This window comes from Pleurodeles waltl, chromosome 8 (genome assembly GCF_031143425.1).
Source record: "Pleurodeles waltl isolate 20211129_DDA chromosome 8, aPleWal1.hap1.20221129, whole genome shotgun sequence".
Lineage (NCBI taxonomy): Eukaryota > Metazoa > Chordata > Amphibia > Caudata > Salamandridae > Pleurodeles > Pleurodeles waltl.
In genome coordinates, this window is record NC_090447.1 from 1,478,719,772 (window position 1) to 1,478,736,424 (window position 16,653).

A 16,653-nucleotide genomic window follows, 5' to 3' on the forward strand; every position below is an offset into this window, starting at 1 on the left:
CTTGCAAATGTCTCACCATCACAACCCACCCATCCCAACACCAAGCCCTGCATGCGACCACAAAGCATGGACACCCATCACCAAAGCATGCCCACTGCACATACCCATCCCCCCCCCCCCAAACCACCGTCACAAAAGCCCCCACACAGGAATACAAGCACAGGGGTACACGGGCACCCACCCATTGCACACCATGGCACACACAGATGCAATAATCATGGTTTTATACCCCTGCAGGACCCGAACGCCATGTCACCGCACTGGAGGGTCCACAAATGTCCACTCCACCCCCAGAAGAGGCCCACAGTGATGACAGCAGCTCTGTCGACCTGGATCTAGATGACCAGCCCGGCCCATCGGGGACCTCGGGACAGGCGGTTCCCCTCAGACAGCCACAGGCCACAGCAGACCTTCCCCCCTCTGTGAACACCAGCACAGCACCCACCCAGCGGGCTCATACCTCTGTCCCCAGGACACGTCAAGCAGCGGTGTGTCCACCACTACAGGGCACCCAAGTTAAACCACCACCCCAACAACAACAGGGACCTGGGGGCAGTGGTAGTGGGCACACGGTCCAGGGGACAGAGGCCCAGGGAAACAGGGGAACTGGGAGGGCTGTTGTGCGACAGGGGGTGGACAGGCCAGGGGACGATGGCGACGGTACTGGCCAGGTTTCAGGAGGCCCAGCACCTGCAGGAGGACCAGTATTTGGGGTTCAGGGAGGAACTACGATCCATCAGTTCCGCCCTGGGCACCATCGTAGGGGTTCTGAATCTGGTCGTCACCACATTGCGGGACACTGTGGCACCACAAAGGCCCCCTGACACTAGCATGGACCAAGAACTGCCTACCACCTCTGCCGGCGCTAGTGGACAGGAGGCCCCGCCACAGGACCAACAGGCCACCAGGACCCCACCCCCTGCAGAAGGAGAACCACCCCGCAAGCGGTCCCTGAGATCCAGGAAGAAGACAGAGTAAGATACCAAGACCCCCGCCAGGAAAGGATACCTCCCTGATTGTCATCCCACTGTCCCACATTGTCACCCTGTCCATCCTTAAACTGCCCCTGCTCCACTTTCCACAGGCATTTCGACAATGCACCTGTGATACTAATAGTCTGGACTCTGCCATGGACATTCCTCCACCATCACCCCTCACCAATTTGCAACCACCCCCCAATATGAAGCACTGTAATAAACACAGTCATTGCAAAAAACAATCTGGAGTCTGGCTGTGATTTTGAACAAATGTATTAGACATAACCGTGCCAAAAAGCTTATTTACATTGTGATGCCAACATACCAATGTCACACAGCTGTAGTCCATGGGGAAACAAAGCAGATGTCACACAGTGGGGCCCACATCTCTGAAATCGGAAGGGAAAGTCACAACTCAGTTACCATACATTGGGTGAAAAGGACTGACAGTAGAGAGGTAGTAGTGTTAAAGTACATGTAGTATGCCGGTGTGTATTCTTAGCTGTGTGTCATTGGAAATATTGCTGTATTACTGTGTTCCTGTTGTCTATGTCGTCTTCTTCGCATTCCTCGTCTTCACTCTCCACAGGCTCCACAGCTGCTACAACACCACCATCTGGACCATCCTCCTGCAGAAAAGGCACCTGTCGTCGCAAAGCCAGGTTGTGAAGCATACAGCAGGCCACGATGATCTGGCACACCTTCTTTGGTGAGTAGAATAGGGATCCACCTGTCATATGGAGGCACCGGAACCTGGCCTTCAGGAGGCCGAAGGTCCGCTCAATCATCCTCCTTGTTCGTCCATGGGCCTCATTGTAGCGTTCCTCTGCCCTTGTCCTGGAATTCCTCACTGGGGTCAGTAGCCATGACAGGTTAGGGTAACCAGAGTCCCCTAATAGCCACACACGGTGCCTCTGGAGTTGACCCATCACGTAAGGGATGCTGCTATTCCGCATGATGTACGCGTCATGCACTGAGCCAGGGAACTTGGCATTAACATGGGAGATGTACTGGTCTGCCAAACACACCATCTGCACATTCATGGAATGATAACCCTTCCTGTTTCTGTACACTTGTTCACTCCTGTGGGGGGGGACCAAAGCCACATGGGTCCCATCAATGGCACCTATGATGTTGGGGATATGTCCAAGGGCATAGAAATCACCCTTCACTTTAGGCAAATCCCCCACCTCTGGGAAAACGATGTAGCTCCGCATGTGTTTCAGCAGGGCAGACAACACTCTGGACAACACCTTGGAAAACATAGGCTGGGACATCCCTGATGATATGGCCACTGTGGTTTGAAATGACCCACTTGCTAGGAAATGGAGCACTGACAGCACCTGCACTTGAGGGGGGATCCCTGTGGGTTGGCGGATAGCTGACATCAGGTCTGGCTCCAGCTGGGCACACAGTTCCTGAATAGTGGCACGGTCAAGCCTGTATGTCAGTATGACATGTCTTTCCTCCATTGTCGACAGGTCCACCAGCGGTCTGTACACCGGAGGATGCCTCCATCTCCTCGCATGTCCCAGCGGACGGTGCCTATGAAGGACAACAGCGAGCACAGAGTCAATCAACCCACAGGTACCTAACCACAGCTTGCACAGAACACGATTCTCAATGCATAGAATGGCTTGTATGAGTGTTGATGCAAGGCCTAGGTATGTGTGACGCAGTAAAAAGTAAGCCATGTAGGCCCCTGAAATGGTGGCTGCCTGACCTGTAAAGTGCGACAATGGGATGTGAGGTAAATGCGCTGGCGTTGCAGACCGTGGCGGTAGGCGGTCGAAGACCGCGGCGCAATGCAGCATTGGTTAACATTGAACCCTATGGGTCTCAGGAGCCAATGACGATGTGCGCTGGCGGTCGCGGTACACACCGCCGCGGACGTGACCGCAATTTTCTAACTGCTTAATCACTCGATACCTGATCTTCGACAGGAGAGGACCTACACTGCAAGTGCTGCTGTGACCTCGGTCCGGAAGAGACAATGGCTCATGCGACTGGGGAAAGGGCCCCTGCCTTCACTGCTCAGGAGTTGGAGAAACTTGTGGATGGGGTCCTCCCCCAGTACGCGCTACTCTACGGTCCTCCAGACAAACAGGTAAATACACTGGGAGCATGCTTTATGGGCTATGCCTGTGTTGAGTGGGGTGGATGAACGATTGGGGGGAGGGGAGCGATTGAGGCATGCATCAAATGACGGTGTGAGCATGTGCCGCATGGCCAGGGTAGGGATGGGGGGCCACTCACATTGAGGGTGCAGAAGGTGATGACTGTTCTTCTTCCCCTGTACATTTCATATAGGTCAGCGCCCACCAGAAGATCGACAATTGGCGTGCCATCGCCAAGGACGTCCGGACCCTGGGGGTCCACCACAGACCGGGCACCCACTGCTGAAAGAGATGGGAGGACATCCGCCGCTGGAGCAGGAAGACGGCAGAGGCTCAGCTGGGGATGGCCTCCCAACGTGGGAGGGGTGCCAGTCGGACTTTGACCCCCCTGATGTCCCGGATCCTGGCGGAGGCCTACCCCGATTTGGATGGGCGCGTGAGGACATCACAGCAGACACAAGGGGGTGAGTACACTCTCATTCTGTTGACTTTGCGCGCAGTGGAGGTGTCTGGGTGGGGGAGGAGGGCTGTGGGTATCCCTAGGCCAGGGCGATTTCTGTAGGCTAGGCCCCTCCGTAAGGCATGGCCCTGTGCCCCCGCCCCCCACCTCTGTAGGGTGCCAAGTACAGCTAATCATGGCCCTGTGTCATCTATGTGTGCAGATGTCGTCCATAGGCTTGTAGGCCATGTCCCACGGATTGAGTAGTCGTCCCCAAGTGCGCGGCGTAGTGCAGGGGGCTTCTGTGTCTGTCCTGTCCGCAAACGGTGTCGCCAATGCATGCACTCAACATGTCTTTATTCTTCCCCCCCCCCCTTTTTTGTGGTCTTCCTGTTCATGTGTGCATTAGCATCATCAGGCGGAGGAGAAGTGGCATCGGAGCTCGAGGGAGCTGCATCCCACATGGCCATGGAGGGCCACGCAACGGACTCCGAATTCACCAGTGGGACGGAGGGCGAGGGGAGCTCCACAGCGGGGACTCGGGCAGACATCAGTGACACCGACTCGTCCTCTGAAGGAAGCTCCCTTGTGGTGGCGGCAACATCTGTGCCCCCCGCAACAACAGGTACAGCCGCCACCCACCGCACCAGCACCGCCCTCCCAGCAACCCCTCAGCGTTTGGCCCGTGCCCGCTCACCCAGGAAGGTGGGCATCTCCTTTGCCCCAGGCACCTCAGGCCCTGCCCCAGTCACCCCTCCTGCCCTCAGTGAGGAGGTCATTGACCTCCTGAGGACGCTCACTGTTGGGCAATCTACCATTTTGAATGCCATCCAGGGTGTAGAAAGGGAGGTGCACCAGAGTAATGCATACCTAGAGGGCATTCATTCTGGTCAGGCTGCCCTTCAGCGATCATTCCAGACTCTGGCCTCGGCACTGATGGCAGCCATTGTCCCTGTCTCTAGCCTCCCCCCTCCAACTTCCTCCACCCATACCCTATCACCTGTACCTCTGCCTATCCCAGACACACCATCAGACCAGCCTGCACACACCTCAACACCCAAGGGAAGCTCAGCCAGACATAAGCACCACACATCACACAGGCATTCACACAAGCAACATCCACATACAGACATACCAACACCCACTGCCTCCACTGTGTCCCCCTCCTCCTCGTCTCCCTCCTCCCTCCCTGTCACGTCTCCACTCACACCTGCATGCACAACATCTTCAGCCACTATTTCTCTCAGCAGCACACACACCAGACCCCCCGCACGCGTGCAGTCACCACCCCCACTGCCATTTACACGTCCCCTGTGTCCTCTCCCAGTGTGTCTGTGACCCCCTCTTCCAAGATACACAAACGCAGGCAGCCACCCACCCAACAGCCATCCACCTCACGACAGCCTCCAGCCCAAGCACCTGCACCAAAAGCCACCAGACTTACAACTCCTACAACCACAACCTCTTCCTCCACTCCCATACCCACTACATCTACCCGTCCCACTGCTCCTAAAAAGCTTTTCCTGTCTAAACTCAACCTCTTTCCACCAACTCCCCCACCCCGTCCATGTCATAGGACAACAGTCAGCACCTCAGCCACGACAAAACCGGCCCCTGTCATCACAGTCTGCCATGGACTGTGGAGTGCCCCACCCTCCAGGGCAGCCAGTTTGGTGCGAAGCCAAGGCACGAGCAGCCCACCCCCGGAGAAACATCCAAAGATAGGCAGTGGCCGACGCGAGAGGGTGAAAACACCAGGGACTAAAACCCCTACCAGGGCTCCGGCAGGGAGCGCAGAGACAGCTGGCACACCGCCCAAGGTGGGGAAGGGCCACAGGTGATCAGGGAAGGCTGGGAAGGGCAGCACGCCCGACAACACCGCCATCAGCCCAGCTGGCCAGGAGGGCCCCGCCAGCCCCATCCCAGGTGGGCAGGAGGCCACCAACAGCCCCGGCACAGCTGCCCAGGAGGGCCCCGTCAGCCACAGGACAGATGGGCAGGAGGGCCCCGCCAGCCACATGACAGATGGGCAGGAGGGCCCCGCCAGCCACAGGACAGGTGGCAAATGACCTCCCCGCCATAGCCGGAACCGCTGAACTGGGCCCTTTATCTCAAGCACCGCTGAACTGGGCACCGCCGTCTCAAGCACCGCTGAACTGGGCCCCGCCGTCTCAAGCACCGCTGCACTGGGCCCGCCGTCTCAAGCACCGCTGAACTGGGCCCTTTATCTCAAGCACCACTGAACTGGGCACCGCCGTCTCAAGCACCGCTGAACTGGGCCCGCCGTCTCGAGCACCGCTGCACTGGGCACCGCCGTCTCAAGCACCACTGAACTGGGCCCGCCGTCTCAAGCACAGCTGAACTGGGCCCCTCCGTCTCAAGCACCGCTGAACTGGGCCCCGCCGTCTCAAGCACCGCTGCACTGGGCACCGCCGTCTCAAGCACCGCTGAACTGGGCCCCGCCGTCTCAAGCACCGCTGCACTGGGCCCTTTATCTCAAGCACCGCTGAACTGGGCCCTTTATCTCAAGCACCGCTGCACTGGGCCCTTTATCTCAAGCACCGCTGCACTGGGCACCGCCATCTCAAGCACCGCTGCACTGGGCCCTTTATCTCAAGCACCACTGAACTGGGCCCCGCCGTCTCAAGCACCGCTGAACTGGGCCCCGCCGTCTCAAGCACCACTGCACTGGGCAACGCCGTTTCAAGCACCGCTGAACTGGGCCCCGCCGTCTCAAGCACCGCTGAACTGGCCACTCCATCGCAGGCACCGCTGGCCCATGAGCGGCAGGGGCTGGCCCGCATCTGTGTCGGGCAGGGCTGCACGAGGCACTCTGGGCACCAGGCCCCCTCCAGAACCAGTGGAGACTGTTATCCACTTGTGAGACTGTGGCTTTGCACTCCCCAGGATTGAGCCGTGGGCAGCCCACCCACTGTAAAGACTTGAGAGACTGTGGCTTTGCACTCCCCAGGATTGTACAGTGGGCAGCCCACCCACTGTAAAGACTTGAGAGACTGTGGCTTTGCACTCCCCAGGATTGTACAGTGGGCAGCCCACCCACTGTAAAGACTTGAGAGACTGTGGCTTTGCACTCCCCAGGATTGAACAGTGGGCAGCCCACCCACTGTAAAGACTTGAGAGACTGTGGCTTTGCACTCCCAGGATTGAACAGTGGGCAGCCCACCCACTGTAAAGACTTGAGAGACTGTGGCTTTGCACTCCCCAGGATTGAACAGTGGGCAGCCCACCCACTGTCTGGACTTGTGAGACTGTGGCTTTGCACTCCCCAGGATTGAACAGTGGCCATGGAGGCCCCTCGTGGATCTGGCGTCGTGCACTCATCTGGCTGAGGTGCCCCCCCTTCCCTTCCCCCTGAGGTGCCTGTAGTTTTGCTATCTGATGCTCCTGCAGTGTTCTCTCCGTTGGAGTCAGGTATCCTGTGTGGGCTTTGCCCATGTGATTTGGGCCCAGTGGTCCAAGAACAATGCCTGCTACTATGCTCGGACTTGTACATTTCTTTATATAAGAGTTTTTGATGTGTATATATAATTATTTGGCAGTATTGCAATATATTCCAATGTTTAGAATCATTTCCTTTTGTCTTTGCATTCTTCCGGGGGGTTTGGGGGTGTAACTCTGATGTGTTGCTATGCATTGATGTGTGTGTTGGAGTGGGTGAGGGTGGGTGTGTCGCGTATGTGTGTACCCGTAATTTTTTCACTCCACCCTCCCCTGTGTCGTAGGTGCAGTACTAACCGTTGTCTTTTGCGCCGGCGTTCGTGCTCCTGGTAGAGGAGCAGGAAGACTATCGCTGGTAGTATGGGGAGTTCGGGTTCCATGCTGTCCTGATTCCTCGTGGGGTGTATGGAGGTGAGCGTTTTCCCTTCGAAATGGCTGTTTCCGCCGTGTTTTTATCGGCGGGACTACCGCCCTGGAAAAGGTGGCGGATTGGTAGGTTGTGATACTGTGGGTGGTACATTGTCCCCCCCCTGTCTGTTGGCGGTGACCGCCGCGCTGTTTGTTTGTACCGCCGTGGCGGGCGGTGTGTTAATGTGGCGGTCTCTGTTGCCGGTTTCCGCCAGGGTCGGAATTCCATTTTTTTTACCGCCAGCCTGTTGGCGGTTTTGACGCCGCTTTGACACCGACCGCCAGGGTTGGAATGACCACCTTAATCTCCTAACTCATGTTTGTTGTATTTTATTATGGGGGTCATTACGACCCCGGCCGGTGGTGGAATAGTGGAGGTAATACCGCCAACAGGCTGGCGGTACCTACCTCCACTATTATGACATTGGCGGTTTGGTCAAAGCCAAACCACCAATGTACCACACCAACCCCCATGACGGTAATGAACCCCGGGCTGGAGACTGCAGCCTCCAGCCCGGCGGCCGTCACTAGGCCGCCCATGGCATTATGACCCCGCCCACCGGCTGGTTTCAGTGGTTTCTATGCTGCCACTGGTACCATGGCGGTAGGCACTATCAGTGCCAGGGAATTCCTTCCCTGGCACTGATAGGGGTCTTCCCTGCCCCCATCCCCCTCACCAGAGTCCTCCCCCACCTTCCCCCTCCTTCTCCCAACCCTCCCCGCACATTTACACACATACACACGCACACATACACACCCATACACACACGCATACACACATTCACCCACGCATTCATACACACTCACAGCAACACTCATGAACATACATCCAGGCACACACGCAATCTCACAACACAACATGCAAATACACACACCCACTCATGCACACACATTCACACACACTCACACACACACCCACACATGCACACAACAGCCCCCCTCTCCTGTCAGAGAACCTGACTTACCTGCATGCAGCGGGTCCTCTGGCAGGAGGCGGGACGCGGCGCTGCTGCCAGCAGCGTTCGCCAGCAAAACATCGCCAGGCCGTCTCATGGAACATGATACAGTAGGCGGTGTTTTGCTGGCATGATGCTGCTGCTGGCAGCAGCGCCACCTTACCGTCATCCGCTGCCATGACCGTCAACGGAATTCCGCCAGCCTTCTGGTGGAATTCCATCTACGGTCATAATGGCATGGACGGTCGGTAGCCACGGCGACAGCATGTTGCCAGCCGTCGCCGTGGTGGTAGGCGCCATTTGCCACCAATGTCATAATGAGGGCCTATGTGTTTTAACTGTGTATAGCCCTCGGACTATTTTCCAATTCCCAGTTTGCACCTGTGTGCAATTGTGCACTTTAACTGCTGTTTCTATTCTGTTTCCTTAAGGTTTGACAGTTCAGAACAGTAAGTCCCTGATTTATACTTTTTGATGCAAACCTCCGTTAGCGCAGGGTTGCGTCAAATAGTTTACCGCTGGCTAGCGCCATTCCTGGATGCCAGCTGGGCGTCATATTTAAGGAATGACACTAGCCATCGGTAAGGCCCGGTTAGCGTCAAAATAAATGACGCTAACTGGGTGGGGGAGGCGTAGAGGAAATAGGAGGTTGTGCATCGAAGAATGGCGCTAGTCAGGTTAGAGTCCGAAAAATTACTCTAACCCGACTAGCATCATTTTTTGACACACAACCCCCATGGACATGACTCCTGTGTTAGTGAAGACAGGAGTCATGCCCCCCTGCCCAATGGCCATGCCCAGGGGACTTATGTCCCCTGGGCATGGCCATTGGGCACAGTGTCATGTAGGGGGCCCAAGTTAGCCCCCCCCATGGCACGTTAAAAAAAAAAACTTACATCGACTTACCTGGGCTGGGTCCCCCCATCCTTAGGTGTCCTCCAGGTGTTGGTAGGGGTGGGTGGGGGTGACCCAGGGGGCAGGGAAGGGCACCTGTTGGCTGCTTCCATGGTCTCCGACCCTGGAAATGAGCCCACAGGTCCCCTAACGCCTGCCCTGAACCAGGGGTTAAATAATGGGGCTAAGTAAGCTTAGCACCATTATTTAAGGCCCTCCTCCTCCCGTGCTTGATTTTTGCATGGGAGGATAAATAAGGCACTAAGGCCTTAGAGTCATTTTTTGCCCAGGAACGCCTACCTTGCATCTCATTGACGCAAGGTAGGTTTTCACGGTAAAAGAATGACGTTAACTCCAATATTGTGATGCTAGACGGGTCTAGCGTCAAAATATAAATATGCAGTTAAGTTTGCACTGGATTTGCGTAACAAAAAAAATGAAACAAATCCAGCGCAAACAGAGTATAAATATGCCCCTGAGAGTCTTAACATGTCCTGCTAAAAGCAGTAACAGGGTCCTGTTGGACTTCAAGAGAGGCAAAAGATAGTCAGAAGCCTAGTGGGCAACTGGTTCCTCAGCACTGATTAGACAGCAGACAGAGCATCCCATCATGGTTGTGGCAAAACTCTCCAACTGTGCAAACAAGGTACTTACACAATTAATGTGCTGCACCCAGTGCGTCCGTGCTAAATTGCAGCTGCAAATTTCTCTTTAAACGTTAGCAGATAACTTACATTGCAATAAGCCTATGCTGTTTTGTTGTTTGTTCTCTTTATGAATTAATAGTTTGTGTGTTGATTGTTTATTTATAACACTTGTTATTAATGTCCGCCAGAATGCTGAAATATATATTTTTACTCTTTTTGTGTACAATATATGGCTGAATCCATTTACAGTGCACTGATTAACCAATGCAAAGAAGAAAAACAGACATGTAAAAATAATTATAAATAATTGTATTTGGTGACCCAAGTATCTATGAAGTATTACTGTTCGCCAGGTTTATTAAAAAAAGTCCCCAATAAAAATATTTTATAACGTGTTTACAAGTAAAGGATTATCTCTAAAATGACCCACATATGAAAAACATTAATGCATTTGAATTCAAAATATCATAAATGCAAAAATAATTCCTAAAGCAATGTGTGGCCTGAAAAGATTCACTATCTCGTGGTGGGACACAAATAAAATAAATTGGGAAAGAGAAACCATTTGTTCCAGAGTCAGAGGCCCATGAAACAGAGAAGTGCTTAAATTATTCCATAAATAAACCATAGCCAGAAGCAGAAAACAGTATTTTATGATGTATGTCGTAGGGATTGCACATTGATCTTGTGAAATGCGTTTACTGAAAAAACATAGGGCAGCTGAGGACTGCCGGGCCGCTCTTTCCTGCCCTACTTTTCACACTGTAGAACTCATTTGAGTTCCCCATAAATCTTATCAATAATGAAAGAATCATTGGTAATAAAATAATTATGAAGATGATGTTGATAACTCATCCACCTCTTCTTCGTCTTTTTCTACTTTTTCAAATTATTACTATCATCAGTAGTAGTAATAGTATTTATAAAATTATAATAATGATAATTGTTATGTTCTGTAATTGGCATTATTATTATCATTGTTATTATTTTAATATCAATGTATGGGATGAAGTTCCTCCTACTGGACAGCATACGGTACTGCAAGCCACAAGCAGTTCGAGAACTCTGTAGAGGGTTTAGCCGAGTAATTATGTATGGTCATCACACAAACGTCTCTGTGACTGGTAATGCAGAATTCCATGAGCAGATTCCAGGCAGCCAGAATTTCCACTACAAAACAGAATCTCCACATGGAATTCCTGTAATAACGAGTTAGACCCAGTGGAATAACTGTGCGCACTTGGGGCCCGATTCACAGAGGTGAAGTTAGACCAAGGTCTAACTTTAGACCTGAAGTCTCAAACCTAGATTCTCAAAGGTTTAGATTCAGTTTATCGTTGCTTTTTTTAACACTAAACCAGCGCAAAACTTTTTTTGCATTCACAAACCAACGCAAAAAGGTATTTGCATTGCTTTGTGAGGTAAAGTAACGCAAAGCAGCACAGCACGAAACGCTGCTTTGCTTTACTTTACATCAGGGGGGTGTTACATGCATGGTACATGGGCGTACCTATGCTACCACCCATGCTTAACCCTATCCTGAAAGATCAGAAAAAGGGGTTAGCACCAAAAATGAATGCCTTTTGAAAGCAGGTGCAAAATGGAGACCAGGTAAGTCCAGGTAAGTAATTTTTAATATTTATTTTTACCATCAGGGGCCCTAAGTTGGGGCCCCCTCCATGGCACAGGGTGCAATGGCCATGCCCAAGGGACACATGTTCCCTGTACTGGCCATTGGGGTGGTGGGCATGGCTCCTGTCTTTCCTAAGACAGGAGTCATGTTTTTGGTGGTTGTGTGTCAGGAAATGGTGCTAGTCTGATTAGAGGCATTTTTTGATGCACAACCCCCTCCTTTCCTACCGCCATCCCCATCGGCTAGCGTCTTTTTTTTTTAAAGACGCTAGCCAGAGTTTAGCGCCGGCTTGTGCCATTCTGTTAATACAGCACCTGGCTGGTGTTGTAAAATGATGCAAGCCAGCACTCTACTTTTTGGTGCAAAACTGTGTTAACGCAGTTTTGCAGAAAAAAATATAAATATGGGTCTAAGTTTAGACCAGAAGTCTAACTTTATACCTGAAGTCTAAGTTTCGACCAAAAGTCTAACTTAGACAAAAAGTCTACCTTTACTAATTTGCAGTGTTCACAAAGGTAAGTTACTACTAGTAAATTTATTAAAGTTCTAAGCAGTAACTTACCTAGACTTAGGACTTAAGACTAAACTTAAACTTCTAATCTGAAGTTAGATTTTTGGTCTCACTTTACCTTTGTGAATCAGGCCCTAAGTTAAGACCAAAAGTCTAACTTTACTACTTTTCAGTATTCAGAAATGTAAGTTACTACTTATAATTTTATTATGAGTAATTGTGTTAGTAGTAACTTTACCACTAGTTGTAACCTACCTTTGTGAATATTGAAAAGTAGTAAAGTTAGACTTTTGGTCTAAGTTAGACTTTAGAAGTAAACTGAGGGCCAGATTTGCAAAGGTAAAGTTATAGTTTTGGTCTAAGTTTAGACCCGAGTTTGGCGATTCCACCCTGAGGGGAAGACATAAAGATACGACTCGTATCTTACCCTTTTGAATACCGAAAAGTCATAAAGTTAGACTTTTGGTCTAAGTTTATCTTTGTGAACCGCGCCGGATGCTTCACGTGTAAACTTAGACTTCAGGTGTAAAGTTAAACTTTAGGTCTAAACGTAGACTTCAGGTCTAAAGTTTTGTCTAACTTTATCTTTGTGAACTGGGCCCTGATTTTTCTGGTGGGGTCCTTACCTTAAACAATTTTCCCAGCTTGAATTTCAGGCCAGTAAAATTGATTCTGGTATTCCCACACACAGAAAATCCAAGTGGGGGAACACTCGCTATCATATAATTATGTGGGTGGAATTATGCTCTGCATAAGTCTAAATCAGGGCTTTAACCACAGTGAATTTTCTAGTCCTGTAAACAATACTGAGTAATTATTGCCATGAAAAATGGCCTGCAGATTACTGCATGTAAAGCCAGAGCGCTCAACTCACTGAGCCATCCTGCAAATCAACACACACTCTCAGTTGTGAAACATATTTCTTCAAGAGTAAAGGTTTCTTTTCCCCTTCATTGTTTGTCATTCTGCTTTTTATATACTACTTTTTATTGTAGCTGTTTATGACCAGTTCAAACTCGTTTCTTTTCCTCACACCACAGCTTCTGACTCCGCCACACAACTCTGCGCCTTCTCTCTCCTTCATCCTCCTTTCCCAGGCTTTTTTTTAGAAAAGCGGCCCTGCTTTTGATGCTTGTTGCAGCGTAGCATACTAGATACTGCAGCCTACTTTAAAGTACAGAAAATGTGGAAAGTCATTGTGCAGAACAGTTCAATCAAACAATATCGAAAAAAAAAAAATCCAACACACAAACTCAGATACTTCTTGCTCTGCCAGGGACATCAGCAGTCTATTTGTCAATCATGTGCAAAGTAGATGAAATCACTGAATCTCGCAGATCAAGAAATAGCAACAACGGGGGCGTGGCTTCAGCGCTACCTAAGATGGGCGTGTGAGAAGGGAGCTTCACCACGCAGCTGACCTTCCGACACTCTAGGATGACTGGAAACTGTTTGAAATTCAAATTGAAGATTTTTCTAGCTTCTAAATTGGCTTTGCGGCCAACAATTCGATTGGGGCCACTGTTTGAATTCTCTTCAGACAGATGTCAAAAGGCGAGTCCCCTTGCAATTTTCTATGAATCTTTTTCTTCAGCATGTTATACTCCTCTGGACCTTTGCATATTTAGCTGCTTAGGAAAGAATTATGGGCCAGATGTAGCAAAGGGTTTTACCCATTCTGTGTCTATGGGAAAATGTGTTCGTACATATGGCCCTCTGAATCTAAAGGACCTTTACTAATTATAGTTACCCTTGCTAGCATATACTTGTGATTATCAGAATTGCTTTGGTGTCTGAGTATTTTTCTTGTATATAAATACTCATCTCCACCTTCAGCAAATATCAAACACCATCTTGAGCTCTATTTAGCTACTTATCAATTTAGAACATTATGAAATGCTACAAGGTGACTTACTTTTTCATTTTTATTGCAATATTTTTCTTCAACAGGTTACTTTCTCTTGGAGCTCAGTTTTAGCACCTTCTCTAAATACTCAAGGTCACACTAACTCTATAAGATCAACATTAATTTTTGGTTGTACAGATATTCTGAACTTATACTAAACTCATTGTTCTTGACATCTATTTGCCATTGGAAGGTATAATAGTGCAATTTTGAGCTGCAATCCCTTACAGGTGTGTCACTCTATCTGTTTTATATTGTTTTGTATGGGTAGATTAAAATAACTGCACTTTGTGTTTACATCTAAACTACTCTCTACCCCTGCTTCGAATATATGCTCATCTTCTAAAAATTGATGGATTAGCGGACTTCTTCTGGCAAGATGGCTAACTCTACTACTCCTCGTGCTTCGTCCATATCGATATCCTCAAACAAAGCTCAATCATCTTTGTAAGCCAAAAAGCACTTAAAACATGATCCTCCTTTGCCGGAAAAGGCTCCATCTACTACTTCTCTTGAGATATTGTTACAGGAAATTTGAGCACTGTGTCCTGTTGTTGAAAAGACCAGATTACGCTTTTAGAAAAAGAAGTGCTCCAATTAAAGAAGAATACAGAAGAGTTGGAAAACAGGAATAGAAGGAATTATCTTCGCATTGACGTCCTCCCTGAGGGAAAAGAAGGCAGTGACCCCGTCTCCTTTTTTACCTAATTTCTCCCAAAGATGTTGGACTTACCTTATTTTACCTCGCTCAATTTACAAAGAGCTTACAGGCTGGGATCTCACCTGTCTTCGTCTGCGACATCTGCTAAACCTAGAGGAGTTATTATCCCATGCCAGGAATTCACTGACTTATTGAAAGTTCTTACTGCAGCCAAGTCTAAACAGCAAAATCACTTGGTCAGGGACAAGGTTTTTCCAGTCACAAGATGTTTCCAATGCCACTGCTGCCAGATTAACAGAATTCCTAAATCTTCAACCTCCATTACGAACTTTGGGGGGCCCCATATGGTCTCTTCCATCCCTGCATCATCAAAGTTACTTATCATAACAATTCTACCTCATTTGAAGACCCAGCTGAATTTAAAATGTTTATAAACGCTCATACAGCTGATACTATGGACACAGCTAGTCCTTGTGCACGTTGATTATCTTGTCTGGCAGAGTTCTCCTATGTTCTACTGAGTTCTTGAATTCTTATATAATTGATATTCAGTCCAAAATGTCCTTTTAGGTGTTTTGACTTATTTTTCCTTTTTATCCTTACAGATTTGCCATATATGTTTACAGTCTATGATCTCCCACCTACCTATATATGGTCCTGCTATGGCACATAGTATTCCCCTTTTCAAATGTGCCATCTCGGCGTGTGTTGTCACCACCCCATTTCCTCTTTTGTTGCCCATTCGGGTATGTGTTTTCAGACGTCATTTTTTGACATGTACTGTCTCTTTTTGTTCTTGATCGTTCCCCCTTTATTCTCCCTTTTCTGTCTCTCTTTTTTCCATTTTCCCCTCATCACTACTCTGTTACTTTCTTAATTGTTTTCTTTCCCTATATATAGTTTCTGAGTTTTATTGTAACTTCCTTCTATGATGTATTGTCCTCATGATTTTTTTCCCTTACGTTTGTCGCAAAATCCAGAGTAAGCTCATGGAATATTTAAGGTTTTATCAGTCTGATCGAGGGACAGAAGGTGTTATCCATTTAGGCAAATCTAATCCTTATTTAATACATCTCCAAGAAACTCACCTTACTGAATCTGGGGCTATATGTACAAACACATTTTCCCATGGACACAGAATGGGTAAAACCCTTTTATACATCTGGCCCCTGAATCCTTAAAACTTAAACAGAATTAGGTGGAATCGGTATTTGTATCCCCATCACCTAATATTACTGTGCTTTCACAAGAAAAAGATGATATCGAAAGATGGGTCATTATTAATATTCTCATAGTTATTATTCTTCTAACTGTTTTCAATGTTTATGCTCCCACACAACCTGATCATAATTCTTGGCCTTCAATAGCAAGAAAGTGTATGCAATATCATGATTCATAATTCTTTCTGGGAGGAGATTGTAACCAAATTATGGATCCATTCCTAGATAGAAAATCTTCGGTTCAATTTACACCTTATAAAACACACAAACAATTTCACTCCACTATTTCAAATGGTGTTTTGATTGTTCTTGGAGATTATCTAAGAGTACACATTCTATTCAGCGTCACATGGTAAACTCTCAAAGTTGGATCACATATTTGTCTCTAAATCTTTATTGCAGCTTATCATACAGCCCCACATAAGTCCCATCCTTCTCTCTGATCACACCATGGTCACTGCCGACGTGGATTTGGTTCCTTCCCACTCTAAATTGCATAGATGGAGATTTAATAATACTTTATTACAGGATATTCAATTCTCTACCTCCTTTATATCTTTTGCTTCTGAATTCTTCTTATTTAATGATAACACCACTCTTTCTGCTCCCTTATTATGGGATACATTTCAAGCAGCTGCAAGGGATTTCATTCTACATTATGTCTAAGAAAAAGAAGAGTTGCATCAAAAACCATGCTTCACTACTCTTCTCAGTCAAATCCTTAGAACAACAATACTTTTCTTCTAAATCAACTTTTAGCAGCTACTTAAAGCTAAACTTCACTTTAACACTTTATCTACTACTGAAGCCAATGCCTTACTACTT